Genomic DNA, 17461 nt, shown 5'->3' on the forward strand with positions numbered 1-17461 from the left:
CCCGCGCCGCCCCTTAAAGGGGCCGCGGCCGGCGGGGACGGGCCAGGGCCAGGGCGCGCAGGCAGCGGTACCGGTGCCGCGCGGGCGGAGCGGGAGCGCGGCTCTCTGTGGCCGGCCCGTATCGGCACCCAAGAGCGCCGGCGAAAGCGGAGGGGAGGCTGGAAGGCCGCAGTCGGGGTCGCGTCGCTTTATACAAAGTGCCGTTTGGCTCCACGCGGTGCCGCCGCCCCCGCGAGAGCTCGCGTGGGGCCTTTAAGCACCGCCCGCTGGTGCCGGGGCGGGTAGTGGATGTGGCCACGGGCGGACCCGCGGCAGCACAATGAGCCTTGTTTCGCCGCCAGGGCCGCCGCTTTAAGAGCCCTGGCCAGGAAATGCGGCGCGGGGCACGGCGGGGCACGGGAAGTTCGCGGGGGCGCCGCCACCCCGTTTCCCCAGCCCTGCGCTCGGCCCGGCCCGGCCCCGGTGCGCTGCCCGCGTTCAGACCCCGGCGCGGTCGCACCGGCTCAGGGTTTCGGGGAGGTGGTGTATCACCCGCCGCGTGTGGGACACGTAGCAGCGTGTGTGATTTCCAGCCGTGTCGGTGTTAACGCTGTTAACACCCTCTGACAGTACAGCCCCGGCCCTCGTGACGAGAGTGAAAAGGGTGGAGGGAAAGGTGAAAAATACCTCGGCCTTATCTTCTTCTAAATCTCTCTGTGATTTTACAGGCAGTTTTTGGTGTCCTGGCTGGTTTTTGGATGTACCCACTGTATTGCAAGTCCCGAACGTGCTTGGGAGCAGATGACTGCTTTGTACCCATTGCACTGCGAGGCAGAACTGCCTTGGGAATCTGCTGTAAGGATGCTGTGCATTGGGATAGAACAGGCTCCTATTAAGTGATTTGGCGCTACTGAAAATAGCGAACGAGAGGGAATCCAGCCTCTGTAGTTCAGAGCAAACTTTAGCTCGCATTACAAGACACCTGCTTAAGCGTGGCATGCTGGCATCAAATGCAGTGTTGCTTCACCTGCGTGGCCAAGAGGAGAGACTGCTGAGGCCTCCCAGTAGGCACCCCTTAGTCCATTTTGCAAACCAGGACCAACTCCTTGTAGCCTCTTACACCTTCATTTTGGCCAGTCCCTGAAAATGAGGAAGAGGGAGCAACCAGTGACCCTTTTTTAACATAGGACCAACTCAGTAATGAAGGATTCATATTTGCATGTCTTCCCTCAGTGTGGCTGAACGGCTGGAGAAGAGCTGTTGCTATTGAGAATCATAGAATCATCAAGGTTGGAAGAGACTTCTGAGATCATCCAGTCCTATAATCAACCTAGCACTACTGGGTTAGAGTAAATCACATCACCCAGTGCCAGATTGAGACACCTTTGAACACCTTCAGGAATTGTGACTCCACCTCTTCCTGAGCAGTCCCGATGGCTGACCGCCTTAACAGTGAAAAAACTTTTCCTGTTACCCAATCTGAATCTCCCCTGTCTCAGTTTAAGGCCATTTCCTCTAGTCCTCTCATTGTAGGTATGGTAGAGGAGAGTGGCCCCCACCTCACTACAGCCTCCCTTGATGTTGTAGAGAGCAATGAGGAGGTCCTCTGGAGCCTCCCCTTCCCAAGACTACAAACACAGCTCCCTCAGCCATTCCTCATAAGACATGTTTTCTACGCCCTTCTAGGCCCTTCTCTGAACATGCTTTAGCACCTCAATGTCCTTTTTAAAGTGAGGGGCCCAAAACTCAAGGTGCAACCTCACCAATGCCAAGTACAGGGGTACAATACAATGTCTGTCTTTCTCCCCTCTTATCCTTTCTGCTTCATCACCATGACATTTTGCCTTTTTACTTGCACGATTACCACTACGAAGGGCTGAGTTACTATTCTCTGTCTCATGGCAAGTTGGGAGTTTTTGTGATTCCTTATGCTAATATAGAAATTCAAGGCAGAAAAGTCCTGTTAGGTCATCTACTCTGCTCCCCTGCTGAGAGAGGATTTACAACAAGTGCATAATTGCTCTTTCATTTTAAATGCCTCAGGTGATGGGGCTTCCATCACTTTTGGAGTCTGCTTCACAGTCCAGAACGTCCCATGGTCAGGAAGATATTTAGCTTATATTTTCATTTGTTCGGTTTCAGCCAATTACTCCTGGTTATAAACATGTGTTGTACTCCTCTAAACAGTTTTACTCCTCTCTGGCTGTTTGTGTCTTACACACAGGTATGGCTATTTTCCTAGCCGTTGCTATTCTTTATCTCCTTTCATTAACCAGTCCCTGCAGCCACTTTACTATTGGTCTTCTTTGATCCCATTCAATTGCTCATCAGTTCCTCAGCCCATGGATGCCCACATTTAGGGCCTTATCCTCTGTGAATGCAGCCAAAACCACATCATAGTTTAATTAGTCTCAAAGTTGCCTCAAAGGTTGCACAGAATTTGTCACCTGACATTGCTCTGAATCTGATCTTTTCCTGTTATTCCCCAGTGTTCCCTCTTGCAGTGCAACTACAATTTATTTTTCCTTTTTCTACCTGGAGTTTCAGCATCTGTTCCTTCCCTCTGGGGTCACTGATAGCTGCTGTTCCTCACAATTTGTTTAATGGCCCTTACAAATACAGGCCTTGATCCCTCTCCGCAGACCTCTCAACCAGTATGGATGGTTGCAAGTATCTGTTCTAGACCACAACCTGTTCTAGTGCAATTGTCTTCCAGCTCTTTCTGTTCTTTGTGTTTTTCCACTACTCCACTAAATGTGAATGCAAAGGATGATAACTAGAAAAGGTAGGGAGAGAAATGGTGAATGTGTAGAGAAGGCCACAGGTATGAGTGTGGCACCTCTGTAGCTAGAAGTCAATCCCATTGAAGCTGCTGCAAGAAAGCTGGGAAGGAAATGTGACTGGGCAAAACCCATACCACACCATCCTGTGGTCTGTCCTTACCCACAGAAGCTATGCCTTAACCATGCTAGCTACATGCTAGACAGGGACTGAAGAACATCTTTGAACACTTGAACAAGGAGGACCAAACTCTTTGTAGTGTGTTAGCTTTTCTGCTTGGTTCTGCCCTTATTTCTCTGGCCTTATTTCTTCCAGTCTCTCTCATTAATTCCATCTCTTGAGACCTGACATTATGGTCCTGGCTGCTGCTCTGTGCAGAAAAAAACCGCTGCCAAATCTCCAGGTGTGCAGCATACCCATGGTTACAGGAGCGTGGTTCTGAAAAAGTAAGAGGAAAACTTTTCCAGCTCCCCTTTAGATCTGCACAGGGCAGAAAGGAAGTCCATTATCTCTCGAACAGGCTCCTAGTTAGTTTCCTTCACTCTCACCTAGAAACTACTGCTTAGCTTATCTCCATGGAGGAACCATTAGTTAAAGGCAGGATTTACAATCCAACAGAGCCACCTGTCATCAACACCCTATCCAGAATTCTCCTAACTTTTTGTTCGGGGAACTTGTTACAACTTAGTGTTGCCTGTATCAGCAACACTAATACAGGCAAAAGGCACCATGGCCTTGGGGCTCTCCCGGGAAGGGAGGGTGAGTGGCATGCTGGGGGACAGCAGCAGGATGAGAAAACCAATAGGCTGGAGTATGTTCCTTCTCCTCATAGTGACCTGAAAAATCTGGCTTTAGATGCTTGTATTTTCTGGTCTAAAGTTTGTCTCTGAAAACAAGGTGAACCCTGAAGTAAAAGAGGCAAACCACCCTTTCACTGGGACTTGTAATTTTCTGTCCACAGCAGTGCATCTCCATACCAGCTTCCACTGATTCTCTGCCACTTGGGCCTCTTTTACAGCCCTAGGACTCCGAGTGTCTTTCTACATGTACTTACTCAACAACTAGGCTAGGGGTTTTTTTCATATGTCCATAAAGGATGTTGAAGCCTTTTTCCCAAAGGGTTTAGATGCTTGGGTCCATCTGAAAGCCAAGGTTTTCATTCCTTCTTTGGTGTACCTATTTTCTGGTTTCAGCAGCGTGCAGCAATATCTCAGATGTTTGCAGTAATCATTGACTTTCATTAAGGAGACTTTGTTCATAGTAATATTTTTTCTTTTCTGTTTTTATTTGCAAACCACTCATTAGTTTCCAGTGCCCAGTTATCATTAACTCATCCTACAGTTTCTCCGCTGTTGTCTTTTCCTTCCCTTTATCTTTCTCTAGCACAACTTAACTGGCTCATTTAGTGCTCACTTCTATACTTCATTTGTATTACTAGTTTTATTTTTGTCTTCCATTGTTTGAGCAGATACAAATAGTCAGTTCATATGACTTGATGGATGTGTTGACATTACTGAGCCTCAACAGAGATGACTCTCTTCCAGACTGAGGGACAGGATCAACTCTTCAGGAACAAAGCACAGTAAGAGACAGTAAATTCCAAGATCATGGAAGGATACGTGGACGTTACCATGCAACTGCGTTTTTGGTCTTGAGGGCACACAAAGAAATCCGTGAGGGCTGGTACACGGAGGTGCTGTGGAAGTGATCCCCATTGCACGTTTAGCATTACGATTCTTTTTCCCTTACCAAATTAGTTTCTGAAAACAAATTGTATTTTATGGCCCTAGTATGCATCAGTCATGCTGCTTTTCTCATCATTAGCAGTAAGACTAGCTTTCACTCCATGTTCTCAGGCAAATCCTTTTTCCAAGATTTAGCCAGGTTAACATTTCTTGTGTTAAAAATCCCAAATCAGTTACAGCCAAGTCCTTTTGTGTTTTTGTTACAACATGGTGCCAAAAAGCAAAGCTTCCAGGGCTAGCACCCTGTAAAAGCACCCCATCCCACATTGCTGTGCTGTGCAGGTTACAGCACATCCTCCTTTGGCCATGCCAGCAACTGCCTTTAGGACTGTGAAAAGGCACAGGAATATATCATCTGTATATTTGTACATATGCATGTTTGTCCCTGTGTTTAAAGCCAGCTCAGTTCCCCTGGCTGTGGTGTAAGCAGATGGAGACTGGCAGGGACACCTTAAACTGGAATCTTGTGATCCCTCAAAGGCACAGATGCAGCTTCTCCTCTCAGCTCGTAGCATCTCTTGCTCACCTCCAAAGAGACAAGAGACTTGTCGAGGTGCCTTTCCTTGCCCCAAGACTACAAAATCTTGGCCCAACAAAATGTGTGGAAGGGCCAACAGGCATGCAATGACCAAGGACTAAAATCTGTTGTGTGTGCTCAGCAAATTGCAGAATGAAACCCTGGCAAATGAAAAAAAAGTAACATGAGTACAGCTTGTTGCACAGAATTGTGATTTATCTGCTTTTATTTTCAACAGTTACAGTGGCACCGTGATGTAGGATTTTATAGTGTATTAAATCATACCTGACGTTTATGGATATAGTTTAGAGTGCATGCATTATGATAGTTAGTGGCCTCTCTGTGGCTGAGCAGCAAACAGTTTCCACTCACAGGAAACTCCTTCCACTCCATCTTTGAGCCTTTATGTAGTTTTAGCTCAGATGCTGCCAAATACTCTCCAAAGAAAAAGATTTTGGTGAAGAACGCAAAAAATAAACCACTTTTCTATTCCTGTTGAGTTCAGATTGTCCTGATTTAAAATCGCCTTTATTTCTGTTATTGTCTTGCATTTCCAAAAGCAGGAAAGGGTTAACTGCAACTTCTTCAGGTGCTGCATATTCTTCTATCTTCCATGAGATTAAACAGATTGCCCTCTCGCAGGAAAGAGGTGGTTAGCAGCCCAAGTTGCTGATGACTTTTTTGTAGGGAGTGGCATAATTAAGACTGGAAATTTTAGCTGACCCCAATACTAGCTTGGGAGATGACTGGAAAGAGGTACAGAGGTGGGTGGATCTTGGATGCATCTGGTTCATCACTTAGACGGTGGGAGAGCAGCATTGCCACTGCTGCCTGCCCAGCACATGGTTCACTGCCCCTTCCCACCCTCGTGTGGGGACAACATCTCACTAGACTGACCTGTCTTTGCAGCCACTGCCTGAGGAAAGCAAAGGTTAAGTCTTGGGTTGTACCTATCAAGACAGGCCTGAGAGGGTAACCAGGAAGGAGGAGGAGGAGGGAGGGCATCTTGAACAAGTCCTGGCAACTGTAGCAGAGAGAAAGGCAGTTGGTGAGGATGGAGAAGGCAGTTGAGATGAGGACCAGGATTTTGGTTCAGGAGAGGCCTCGCCAGCAATTTCAAGGGAAGAGAGAGGGAGAGAATGATCAGAGAAGTAGGTGAGATAGGTGACCTTGACTGGAGGGGAATTCAGATTCCCTGCCTGTTGTCCCTATGGCCAGAGAGACTCCTCTGTGTCAGAGGCCTATGGCACAGGGAGGTTTGTGACCAGAAGAACGGAAGGCTTTGGTTGCCTGTGGAAGACACTTACATATGCCAGGGCCTGAGCTAAGTGCAGATTGCGGTGGTCGCAGCTACCACTGCAAGAGATACTCTTAGATACCACCTTAGATACCACCTTACAAGGGGTAATTAAGTTTTTACACAATCCATGTGAGGTAAGTGCACAATTCTCACTCCTGTTTTAGAGCAAGGAGAAGACAGAGGATGAGCAGCGTGCTGAGAGCCAGGTGGTGAGTCAGTGCCTGTGCTGCCATCACCAACCAGGAGCTCCTGGTTCCTAGCCTGGTCTGCAACCAGTCTCCCTGACGAGAGATGACAGTGAGCTGATTTTTCAAGCACTTTGATGAGAGAAGGAAGGTTAGAAATAGCCTGCAGCTGTTTCTAAAGAAAGTGTCAGGGCTGAAGGAGAATTTCAGAGGAGGGGAGCAGGAAAAGGGATGGTGGTGTAGTAACTACTGACACCAACAGTTATGAACAGGAAGGAAGAAAAAAATTAGAACCCAAAGATGGGGGATGGGTCAATAGAGAAGGTAGATTTTCTTGAGAAGGCCTGGTGGAGAGAGGAGGGGTGGCAGCAAGAAAAGAGCGAGCAGCAGTGGGGAAGAAGAAAAAAATACAGCGACAGCGTGCATGGTATTTGAAAGCTATTGTGTCAGGAGGCAGACGAGAAAAATGCCACCAAATATGGGGTCTTACAGGGTCTGGGCAGTTATAATAATGCTATTGTCTCTTACACAGCAGCTGGAGATCTTGGAGCCCTCCACTGAGCAGGGTAAGCATCATTACCTTTGTTTTACCTACGGGAGAACTGAGGCTCAGAGCAGTGAAGCCCCTTGCCTGTGGCCACTCAGCAAGGCCAACACATTATTCTGGTTTAAACTGTTATGATAAATGCAACTTGAAATAGGAATAGAACAGACAGGGACACACAGTTCTCAGTGGCATAGGAGAGAAAAAGAAGAGATGACTGATGTCAGCAGCCCAAATTTATTTTTTATAGCTCTAGAATACATAATGTGAAGTAAAATGACAGGTGGAAGCTGTAAGCTTTGGATCCTCAATGCTTTAAACTACAAGCTAAGTAGTTGTAACAGGCTGACACTCCACTATATGCACAAATACATGTGCACACAATAGTTCTGATGTGTGGTTTGTGCCCTTAAATAATTAACTTCCTTAGTTTTCCAACTTTCAGCAAAATTAAGGTAACTTACAACTACAAAAATGGAGACACGTGTATACCCCAGAAGACTTTCACAGCCCCCAAAGTCCTTAGAGATTGAATAGGATAGGACAGAATAGAATATTCTGGTTAGAAGGGACCTGCAATTGTCTGGAAGCTGCATATGACCACTATCCTGTTGGGGTCATCTGTTTGGGGTAAGTTATGTATCACAGGGCAGAAACTATATGCCTGACAGCCTGTGGCTGCCACATCAGAAGGAGCATTATCTGAAAAAGTAGAAGCCCAGAAAATACCCACCAGTGTTACTGGTGGATTACACTCTTTGAGGTAGCATAATGTTTTTAAGGCCTAAGAAAGTAAGATACTTTTGTTGAAGTTCCTCTTCCTTTAAAAAAATCGCCTTTCCTCACCTCTTCTTTCTCCTTTTCCTCACAAGAAATGAAGAAATGCAGCTATTTTTTACCTTACTTTGAGGAGACCATAGAGGCATTGTCCACCAGTGTATCGTTTCCTGAAGGAATCAAGAAAGAACAGTATAAAAGGCCTATTTTTACCAACACTCTTTTGGTATTAAAAGTTCTAACTATTCTAATTTCATCGTCTCTTCTTCATCCCCAGCTATTCGGAAGTATCAGGGGCTTCCTGATTCTACAAGCAGCTGGCGGATGTCTCGAAATCATCAGCCCTTGTCCTTGTGGGTGACTTTAACCTGCCGGATATCTACTGGGAGCTCAATACTGCAGAGAAGAGGCAGTCTAGGAAATTCCTGGAGTGTATAGAGGACAATTTCCTCCATCAACTGGTAAATGAACCTACCAGGGGTAAGGCCCCGCTAGACCTGCTGTTTACAAACAGAGAGGGGCTGACGGGAGATGTAGTGGTTGGAGGCCGCCTGGGAAATAGTGACCATGAAATAATAGAATTTTCAATACTCAGAGATTCAAGGAGAAACAACAATAAAACCTCTACGCTGGACTTCCGGAGGGCAGATTTTGACCTATTCAGAAGTCTAGTCCAGAGCATACCCTGGGAAACAACCCTTAAAAACAAGGGGGTCCAGGAGGGATGGATGTGCTTCAAGCAGGAAGTTTTGAGTGCACAGGAACAGGCCGTACCAGTGTGCCGAAAGGCAAGTCGGCGGGGAAGACAACCAGCTTGGTTAAACAGGGAGATTCTGAAGGAAATCAGGGATAAAAAGAGAATTTACCGACTGTGGAAGAAAGGGCTGGCTACTTACGAAGAATTCAGGAAGACAGCTAGATCATGCAGAAAGAAAATCAGGGATACAAAAGCGCAATTTGAAGTTAAATTAGCCACTTCTGTTAGGAATAACAAAAAGTCCTTCTATAAATACATTAATAACAAAAGGAGGAGCAAAGAAAACCTCCATTCTTTGAGGGACTTGGAGGGAAACATAGTTAATAGAGATGAGGAGAAGGCTGAGGTACTTAACACCTACTTTGCCTCAGTTTTCACCAGTAGAACAGGTGGCCCTCAAGGCAACCGGCCTCTGGAGCTGGTAGACAGAGATAGGAAACCAAATAGCCCCCTTGTATTCCAGGAGGAAATAGTTAGTGACTTACTGAGTCATCTGGATCCTCACAAGTCTATGGGACCAGATGGGATCCATCCTAGGGTAATGAGGGAGCTGGCAGAAGAGCTTGCCAAGCCGCTCTCCATCATCTTCCAACAATCCTGGCTCACTGGGGAGGTCCCATATGACTGGAAGTTGGCAAATATCACCCCAATCCATAAAAAAGGCTGCAAGGCTGACCCTTGTAACTACAGGCCTGTCAGCCTGACCTCGGTGCCTGGCAGAGTTATGGAGCAGATTATCCTGTGTGAAATCACACAGCAGCTACAGGACGGACAAGGGATCAGACCCAGCCAACATGGGTTTAGGAAGGGCAGATCCTGTTTGACCAACCTGATCTCCTTTTACGATCAGGTGACCCACCTGGTTGATGAGGGAAAGGCTGTGGATGTGGTCTATCTAGACTTCAGCAAAGCCTTTGACACTGTCTCCCATAGCATACTCCTGGAAAAGCTGGCAGCCCATGGCTTGGACAGGGGCACTCTGTGCTGGGTCAGGAACTGGCTCAAGGGCCGGGCCCAGAGAGTGCTGGTGAACGGGGCTGCATCCAGTTGGCGGCCGGTCACCAGTGGTGTTCCCCAGGGGTCTGTGTTGGGTCCAGTCCTTTTTAACATCTTTATCGATGATTTAGATGAGGGGATTGAGTTCATCATCAGCAAATTTGCTGATGACACCAAATTGGGAGGGAGTGTCGACCTGCTGGAAGGCAGGAGGGCTCTGCAGAGGGATCTGGATAGACTGGAGAGATGGGCTGACTCCAATGGAATGAAGTTCAACAAGGCCAAGTGCCGGGTCCTGCACTTTGGCCACAACAACCCCCTGCAGCGCTACAGGCTGGGCACAGAGTGGCTGGAGAGCAGCCAGGCGGAAAGGGACCTGGGGGTGCTGATCGACAGGAGGCTGAACATGAGCCAGCAGTGTGCCCAGGTGGCCAAGAAGGCCAATGGCATCCTGGCCTGCATCAAGAACAGTGTGGCCAGCAGGAGCAGGGAAGTGATCCTTCCCCTGTACTCTGCATTGGTGAGGCCACACCTTGAGTATTGTGTTCAGCTCTGAGCCCCTCAGTTCAGGAAGGATATTGAGGTGCTGGAGCGGGTCCAGAGAAGAGCAACGAGGCTGGTGAAGGGACTGGAGCACAAGTCCTATGAGGAGAGGTTGAGGGAGCTGGGGTTGTTCAGTCTGGAGAAGAGAAGGCTTAGAGACGACCTCATCACTCTCTTCAACTACCTGAAGGGAGGTTATAGCCAGGTGGGGGTTGGTCTCTTCTCCCAGGCAACCAACAATAGGACAAGGGGACATGGGCTCAAGCTCTGCCAGGGGAGGTTTAGGTTAGATGTTAGGAAGAAATTCTTTACAGAGAGGGTTATCAGGCATTGGAACGGCCTACCCAGAGAGGTGGTGGATTCACCATCCCTGGAGGTTTTTAAAAAGAGATTGGACGTGGCCCTTAGTGCCATGATATAGTAATTGGAGTTGGATCAGGGGTTGGACTTGATGATCTTGGAGGTCTTTTCCAACCCAATCTATTCTATGATTCTATTCTATGATTCCTCATTTCCTTCCCTCTTTCCGACTTCCATATTTCCTTTCCCTCCTCCTTGTGCAGAGGGCCATGGCACTTCATCTGTGCACTGCTACCACCCTCTGGGCACCGTCCACATCGCAGTCCTGTCTGCAGGAGTGCCCTGAGCTCCACCACCTGCCTCGGATATCTCTGTGAGATAAATGCTGCCTTTCAGTGTACCCAGTAAAAAGAGACAGTGATTTACACCTTCTGATGCAGCTTTACGCAATGCCTGTTTCGACCACTTGCTTTTGTAAAGAGACTTCATCTGGGTGAAAAATGCAAAGGTAAACACTTCCAAATGTGTTGGTCCTCCACTGGTCCAACACATGTGGTTGGTGGGTTCATCTCCTCGTGAGTCCATGTAAGGATGCACCCTTTGAAAAAAAAGTTCAGTAGCATCTCTAACACTTCTCAAAAACAAGCTATTCCTTCTTTTCCTCTCATCTACCACCTTGTCCATAGCCAAGTGCTCATTTATTTAAAGAACGAAAAGCTATCAGGAAAAAACACATCTACTATGCCCACCGTTTTGCTATAAAAGTATATTTCCCAAAATTAAAACCAAGAACTCTTGACATGCAGGATTCGTTTTTCCTTTTTTCACTTTTGCCCACAAGAGAGACCGTGGCTATCTGCCCAGATGAAGAGAGAGCAACAGAAAACAGTGGCATCTTGCATCACACCATTTTCAATGGTCAAAACTGGCATGTCACAGGATGTGAAAAGCAATGAATGTCAAAGTCAAAGGAACTTTGTACCAAGGCTGTACTTTATCTCTGGTTCCTCTCTGGGTACCAACAGCAAATGTGTATCTTTGGGTGATATTTGTGGAAAGTAAATATATTTTGTCTATGCCGTGGCTTACCTTTGGGGGTACTGCTTCTTACACCATTTTCTAATGTTGATGACACGATGTATTACAGTAGTAATAATGAAAAACAACAACTACAATAACAAAAATAGAACAAAAAACCCCCAACCCCAAACCAACAACAAACACGCAAAAAAACCCCCCAACTTCATAATCCAGTATAGAAAATTAAGTTCATCAGACAAAGATTTCCCACACTGCAACTTATTTTCTCAGATGATGTGTGTTCTTTTTGAGAAGCAGATGCTCTATTTCATTGAATATAACAGATGATTATGGAAATTACAACACCTGTTTGTAATCAAGATAAGGGTTTGGATTATTTTGCTTTATGATTCTAAATCTCTCACTAGCTGAGTGGGTAAAAACATACATAAGGCTGAATGACTCATCCTTGTGCTTCACAGGTAGATGTGTCTGCCATCAAAACCTACTGAGAGAGCAGAGGTGAAGAGGGCATGTCTTAGACGTCCCTCCTTGATACACCTTCCCACAGATGAATCTCCAAAGATACAGAAAGTCCTTTCTCAAACTTTCTTACAAGCTGGAAAACTTCAAAATATCTTTGCAAAAGAAATAACATTTTTGTATGGTGTTCTTTTCCCCAGCAACTTGTGTAGTTTCTACAACAACTCTGTCTCCAAAAATCCCAGGCTGGCTCCTATACCATTTATTAAGTCCCAAACTCTTCTAGTTGCCCACCAGCCAGCAAGTCTGACCAATGCAGAATAGAGGAAAGGATGGGGGAAAAAATATCAAAAAGTGTCACAGTTTAAAGACACCAAATCTGTAAGGAAGGAAAGTGAGGAAAATGACAAGTTCAGGTTTTCTCCCTGAAAACCCTTGCCACCAACTGGCTCTGTTTAAAATGCCTTGTTTGATGCCAAATGCCACCTGATTTTACAAAAAAAGAAGCTGATTGAAAAGTTGCTTCCTAGCTTGTGTGAGACAGAACTCAAGTAATCTAAAACTCTAGAGATCAGTGCTGTGAATGCTTGGTGAATGACAAGACTTCCTGCATTTTGGTTAAGAAAATTCATTTTTCTGGATATGTATGTGTGCTCAAACTAAAAAAAAGATTCACTTCAAATGAAAATAAAAATCAGAAACTGACTTTTATGAGATTTTTCATCTCTTATCCCAATCAGAATCAATCACAGCATCACAGAAATGTGGCATGTGCTGATGTGGCATGATGAAGATAGACAGATCCATGTGTCTGACGATTCTATACAAATATCATTATTACCTGAATGAGATGAACCACAGTGGACGAATTGCCTAGCTGGGACATCGTCCTTCAAAAGGCAATGTACAGCTGATAAAAGAGATAGGAACAGCTCCTCAATCCTTTCAAATAGGCACCTGAATTAAAATTAAAGCTGCCACTTCGCCCACTGCTGATCATAATTTTGTCCAGTGTACCTGGAGTCATTGGTCAACCCCAGAGTGCCAGACCATACGACTGTCACAGTGCCACCCTTATCTCCAGAGTCCAGAGAACACAAAAGCTTGGGGTTTAGTACCTTGCTGGGGGAATTTGCACATGTGAGTTCACCTCTTTGTTACAGCTTTCTCACCAAACACAGATGAGAATAATGGTAAAGCAGGTGAGCATGAATGGATGAAAAAGAGAACAAGGGAGCTAGATTGTCATGTGAAAGGGGGGAGTTTAGATTTTTGCCTGTTGGTGCCCCTAGGAAAGTCGAGACCCATGTGTCCGACCGGTCTGGCAGGATTGCACAATGAGAGCCTTCACCAACAGATTCATAAAATTGGAGGGTGATTTGATTGCCTTTGTCAGGGGGTGCTTAGTCAACAGCATGAAGACCCCTCAGCGGGCCCTGCCAAAGTGTTATCTGCTGCTGGACTCACTCTAACAGTTCATGCAACAACACCTTTTATTAATACAAATTGTGGCAGGTTTGTGGTCGTCGGTGATAGGGTGCAAAAATATGTTTTAAAGCAATCTACTGGTATATATATTAAGCAAACACAAGCTGTAATCCTAAAAGCAGTATTTATAATTCTTACTAAATACATCCCTGTGGGGAGAGAATATAGGCAGTTTCAAAGTACCACAAGTTCCCCCTTTCTGCCAGGATTTCAATGGAGGGAGTCCATTGAAATGGTAGTCTTCACTTCATTCCACTCTCCATTCCATCCCTCTAAGCAGATGATTATCATCGTATGGGGAGCACATTGACTGCATTCTGTCCAGGCAGTAGCAGCTGCATTTATCACAGAATTCTTAACCTCCTCTAAATTTTAACCATATCCATCGTCCCACACAGTGTAAGAGAAAAGGTTTATTTTGTCACTTGATTTACCACCCTTGGAGACACAAAGTCAGAACGCACATAAGCCATAATAAAACCAGGTAACATGATTTGAAAGGTGAACATGGCTCTGACAGTTGTTAGTGTTGGCTTTCCATCAAACAAGAAGACACACTGCTTGTTAAACAAGTCTAACAGCACTAGTGTTTTCCAACAGCATTACTTTCTGGGACCAAGTGTTGCAATCTATAAAGTGTCTTGCTACCCTTATTTAGGAGAAGAGCCTTATGAATGTGATAATCTTTTAAGGTCCAATTTTATCATATAACATGCTGCAATTTATGTTTCCTATATATGGTTCATAATGAGATTAGTGGAGTATAAATGTTCATGCAATTTAAATAAATAGTCTCCTGAGTGTCTGGCGTTAGAAATATAGTGTTCTGTATTTACCTGCAGGCACTGATGTTGCATCCCATAACTGTAAATTATTTATGTCTGTCATATTAAAAGGCATTTGATTTTAATGGGAGAGTTTAATCTTTTCTTTGTTTCAACCACCATATAATTTGGTTAATTACCATTTGTTGGATTTTTTTTCCATTTGCCACAAAAAGGCCAAAGTCTTTCATTTAGTATTTCAAAAGCAGGCCATATAGAGTTGCCATTGGCACAGCATATGGAGCAGCCATTGACTCAGTACTGTTCAGAGATCACTATTCAGAGACCACTGTTGTAACGTAAAATTTACCCCATTAATCTTGTCTTTCCAGATTTCAATTTATATAATTTTCCATTCACACAATCTGAATGATTAATTCCCGTATTAATATTCTTACCTAATTGTTCTGATACCCAGATATTTCTTAAGTTTCAGAAAATTAATATCCCTTCTTGGTTCCAAGCCCCTCTGTGGAAGTTAACCTTTCCATATCCTAGATAAAAGTCTTCTTTAGCTCATCACCCAGCTATTAGGCACTGTAATAGTATAATCTTGATTCTCAGTAATATTCTGCTGGTGAAAGAAACAGTTATAAAGTATTTTGATAGAATTAATTGTTAATATTGAAGTTACTAGAGATAAACAAGAACTGCAAAGGTATTGTCTCACACTACAGAGCATAATTTTGCTAAGGCACTGCCATGATGAGTTTAACAGTGTTAAAAGTTCACCAATCATGATAATGCTGATATATGATGAAGGGTTTCCTCCCCATATAGACTCTTAATTTAAACCAACGAGCTCTAAAACATCACCAGCAAAATTAAGTTTGTGATGTTGCTTTGCTAAATGAGAGATCTGTGATTAACCTGCCCATCCCTGCCTCCTGATGCCTGCTCTCAGTGCTTGCAACTCTCCAGCTCAAACCTCAGCATTACAGCCTGGCCCTGCCTGCACTGGAGCCAGACCAGGTGATAGAGCCAAGGAAGAGGAGGAGAAGGAAGAAACCTTCCTGTTTGTGTAACTGGGTGGCCTGACCTTCGATGCATGGCCTGGCAGAAAGGAATGGTGTTTCTTTTCCTCATTGTATGACTGAGTCTGTAATCAGTAATTCCATGCCTTTATCCACAGCTGCTATTTTAATTTCTTTTAAAGCAAGAACCAAATTTCTCAGGCTTTAAGAGAAGGCAACTGATTGAGAGAACCATGAGTCAGTAGTGCGTCCTTGTGGACAAGAAGGCCAATGGTGTCCTGGAGTGCATTAGGAACAGTATTGCCAGGAAGTAGAGGGAGGTGATCCTGCCCCTCTACTCAGCCCTGGCGTGGCACATCTGAAGTGCTGTGTCCAGTCCTGGGCTCCTCAGTACAAGAGAGACATGGAGCTACTGGAGCAGGTCCAGTGGAAAGCTACAGAGATGCTAGAGGACTGCAGAAGAAAGGTTGAGGTATCTGGGCCTGTTCAGCCTCAAAAAGAGAGGACTGAGAGGGGACTTCATCAACGTATATCACTGTATGAAAGGAGGATGTCAAGAGGCAGCATCAGCCTCTTCTCAGTGGTGCCAAATAATAGGATAAGAGGCAGAAATTGATTCCTACAAAGTTCCACCTGAAAATGAGGAAGAACTTTACTGTGCGGCTGACCATGAAATGGAACAGATTGCCAAGAGAGTTGTAGAGTCTCCCTCACTGGAAATAATGAAGAACTGTCTGGATACATTCCTGAGCAGTGTGCTCTAGCATAATCCTTCCTAAGCAGGGAGGTAGGACTAGAAGAACCACTGTGGTCCCTTCCAAGCTTACCCATTCTGTGATTCTTTGAAAACTTTAGAAGGTTGGGATTTTTTTTTTTAATTTTCTGGCTCCTCATCTAAACCAATTGTAAATTCTCTGGAGCAACACCTCCTGAGAACAGCAAGTTAATTTTCTCCTCAAGAGAAAAGGAGGACCAGCTGAGGCTGGCATAAGTGGTAAAGGAGAAGGACAGTTTAGGTAGTGGAAATACAGGGATCTGTGGTCAGATAAGATCAGATAGGATCTGAGGAGCTAGTCTGCATATGACTCCTCCTCAGCTAAGAAAGGCAGATGCTTAAGAGACTTTGCTAATTTCCTCTGCCTGGAAACATGTAAGGAATTCAGAGCAGAACAGCAAAAGGACACATCTATTAGTTTCTCCTAAGTTAGAAAGGGCTGAAAGCCAAGAGAGACATCTTGGGGCGAATATGCTAGCCTGTCTACAGCATAGGAGAAAGTCTAAGTTCTGGAGAAAGCCTGGTACACTCTGCCTGTGAGCAGAGAAAGCTGGCAACTGTCAGTGGAAACCTAAGGGACATACAGCTATGGGACAGGAGAAAGGTTTGTTCTCTTCATAGAAAGGAAAGCCTGTAGCACCGGTGTTTTAGAGGTAGATGATAAGATGCCTGTGGAAGGGACTTACTAACAAGACCTTCTTTTCCAGGTATCTTTGGCCTGGGAGCAATCCTTTGACAGCATCACTTTTGGAGGTGGAATAAAATTTTAGTGGTTGTCTTCTGAAAGGGAATCGTGGCTCTTTCTCATAGGAGGGATAGCACATAGCCCCAGTGTTTCAGGGGTAGAAAATAAGCTGCCAGGGCAGTAATGACTAGCAAGACATTTCTGTCATGACTCCTTTGTCTAGGGAGCAATGCCTTACATAATAATGTTGGAGGTGGAACCTGAATGTTGTTGTTGGTCTTTCTAAAATAATGACAATTCTTTCCCATTGGAAGGAATGCATATATCCCAAGTTTTTCTCTGTCTAGCACTTTCAGGCTCACAGAGTTTAAAGTGGCCCATCTTTCGCAAATAAAAATCAGTAAAAACAAAAGCAGGTACTGCATTCCCCCTTCTCGTGACAATCTTTCAGATACACACCACACACTAGGAATATGCTCTCTCTTTTAAAGCTCCAGGAAACATAATGATTTTTCCTCTCTCAGATCCCGGTCAAAAGAGCCTAACCGATTCTGTCATCCTTGAGAATAAAACTAAACCAAAAAGAATCCAGCTCCAGTTAGCAAAGAGAAATGTGCCTGGAGAAAAGCTTGCTCAGAATCCTCTGCAGCAGAGCGTGAAGGGAAAAAGCACAGTTCTAATGTGTTGTGTGTACTTAAAAGGCTGCTTCTGTGTGAGTGGTACAGCAAGCCTCCTTAGGAATTGGGAGATGGCAAGTGGTGATGGTGATAAGAGATGAGAAGGAAGGT

The 17461-nt window shown here is 45.1% G+C and overlaps 1 long non-coding RNA gene across 1 annotated transcript; it reads left to right on the forward strand.

Annotated features, from left to right (window-relative positions):
• The first annotated feature begins 146 nt into the window (after positions 1–146).
• Positions 147–14268, forward strand: LOC113958175. Its single transcript, XR_003531427.1, has 3 exons — positions 147–4342; positions 7040–7073; positions 11266–14268. It is a non-coding gene; the product is annotated as an uncharacterized LOC113958175 (long non-coding RNA).
• The last annotated feature ends 3193 nt before the right edge of the window (positions 14269–17461 follow it).

The sequence above is a fragment of the Corapipo altera genome, unplaced genomic scaffold (genome assembly GCF_003945725.1).
Source record: "Corapipo altera isolate COAL_440 unplaced genomic scaffold, ASM394572v1 317, whole genome shotgun sequence".
NCBI lineage: Eukaryota > Metazoa > Chordata > Aves > Passeriformes > Pipridae > Corapipo > Corapipo altera.